Source organism: Propithecus coquereli, unplaced genomic scaffold (assembly GCF_000956105.1).
Source record: "Propithecus coquereli isolate 6110/MARCELLA unplaced genomic scaffold, Pcoq_1.0 Scaffold156, whole genome shotgun sequence".
NCBI lineage: Eukaryota > Metazoa > Chordata > Mammalia > Primates > Indriidae > Propithecus > Propithecus coquereli.
This window is the reverse complement of record NW_012140080.1, coordinates 439,423-441,719: the sequence shown is the minus strand read 5'-3', so window position 1 is coordinate 441,719 and position 2,297 is coordinate 439,423. Positions and strand designations below refer to the sequence as shown.

Here is a 2,297-nt window from a genome sequence, read left to right as displayed (position 1 = left end):
AGAAGCTTTTTAATTTGATCAGGTCCCATTTATTTATTTTTGTTGCTGCCGTGATTGCTTTGGGGGTCTTCTTCATAAATTCTTTGCCTAGGCCAATGTCTATAAGGGTTTTCCCAATATTTTCTTCCAGAATTCTTAAGGTTTCACGGCTTAGGTTTAGGTCTGCTATCTATTTTGCGTTGATTTTTCTGAGAAGTGAGAGGTGTGGACCCAGTTTCAATCTTCTGCATGTGGTTATCCAGTTTTCCCAGCACCATTTATTGAACAGAGATTCTTTTCCCCAATGTATATTTTTGTCTGCTTTTTCGAAGATTAGATGACAATATGGAGGATGGTTTCATATCTGGGTTCTCAGTACTGTTCAAAGATCTATATCTCTGTTCTTCTGCCAGTACCATGCTGTTTTGATTACTATAGCCTTGTAGTAAAGCTTGAAGTCTGGTAGACTAATGCCTCCCAATTTGTTTTGTTTTTTTTTTGTTTAAGACTGTTTTGGCTATAGAAGGTCTTCTCTGGTTCCACAGGAAGCGTAGAATTATTTTTTCTAGATCTGTAAAGAATGATGATGGTACTTTGATAGGGACTGCATTAATTCTGTAGATCACTTGAGGTAGTATGGACACTTTAATAATATTGATTCTGCTAATCCATGAGCATAGTAGATTTTTCCATCTGTTTACATCTTCTATAATTTCTTTTCTTAGTGTTTCGTAGTTCTCCCTATATATGTCTCTCACTTCCTTCGTTAAATATATTCCTGGATATTTAATTTTCTTTGAAGCTATTGTGAAAGGTGTAGCATCTTTGATTTGATTTTCAGTTTGACTGTTATTGGCATATGTGAATGCCACTGATTTGTGTGTATTAGTTTTGTTATCCTGAGACTTTACTGAATTCATTTATTAATTCCAGGAGTCTCCCTGGGGTTTTCTACATATAATATCATCAGCAAAGAGAGAGAGTTTGATCTCGTCTGCCCCCATTTGGATGCCTTTAATTCCCCTCTCTTGTCTGATTGCTCTGGCAAGGACTTCCAGCACTATGTTGAATCAAAGTGAGATAGTGGGCAACCTTGTCTAGTTCCAGTTCTAAGGGGGAATGCTTTTAATTTTTCCCCATTCAGTATGATACTGGCTGTGGGTTTATTGTATATGGCCTTAATAATTTTAAGGTATGTCCCATCTATGCCTATTTTGTTAAGAGTTTTTATCATAAAGGTGTGCTGGATTTTGTCAAATGCTTTTTCTGCATCTATTGAGAGAATCATATGGTCTTTGTTCTTGCTTTTATTTATGTGGTGAATTGCATTTATAGATTTGTGTATGTTGATAGTCAACATTTTAAATCAAGCTAAATTATATTGCTGTGTAGTTTTAGAAAGAGGGGTTGTAGGATTGTTTTCTAGCTCTCTTTTTAAATGTCATTATATTTAAGTGTCCACAGTATATATGTGAACCTACAAAAAATTCCTAAGCCTACATTAAACATCTTAAAGTCATTAATGGCTTCCATACGCCATGATTCAAACCTTTTATAATCTTCTACAATAAGGTATGTTAGCATATTTTTAAAAATTAATTTCAAGTCCTATATGGCAGTACATACTCACTTGTCCACACTACATGAGACAGTCTCTAAGCTAGAGTTAAATAATTGCATGGAAAAACTCACATCATTTTAAAATCTAATCTGGAAAGACTTTACGGTAATTGTTTAATTCAGGGAACTTAATCTTTCATGATAAACTCACATAGCTATGTAATCATCCCTTTCTGTACTATATTTAAGCTATCAACATAGTCTCAATGACAATCCTAACGAATAAATACCTCATCTAATCCCTCATCCTTAACAGGCAATATAAAACACAGAGCTAACAGATTCCGCTCTGAGAGCCAGAGTTTACCAATCCTGCTCCATACAGCCCCTATCTAATAAGCTGATCTCCCAGACTTTGAATCCTGCCTGCCTAGAAATCCATACCCAGTCTCAGCCTCTCTACCTCAATCAACTTCTCTAGAATTTTGTTCCAGCCTGCTTTTATTTAAAAGACACATTCTGCTTAAATTCTTTAGGTCTAGCAGTATCTTGTTTTTATCCTAACTCTTGAATCAGCAGTTAAAATTTTGTTCTATCATTTCAAAACACCTATAATTCAAATGAGTGTCGTGCAAAGTACTGAATGAGGGTGAAGAACAGAGAAAACAGAAAAGCATGCAAATTAACATAAAAATAAAAATATGTACTATGCAACTATTAAAGACAAGTCTTGAGAAAAAGTTCTAATATAAATAATA

The 2,297-nt window shown here is 34.6% G+C and overlaps 1 protein-coding gene across 1 annotated transcript in view; it reads right to left on the bottom strand.

Moving 5' to 3' along the window:
* STK31 (serine/threonine kinase 31) overlaps nt 1–2,297 on the bottom strand; it is a 178,608-nt gene that overhangs the window by 53,085 nt on the left and 123,226 nt on the right. The gene's annotated exons all lie outside the window — the stretch shown is intronic.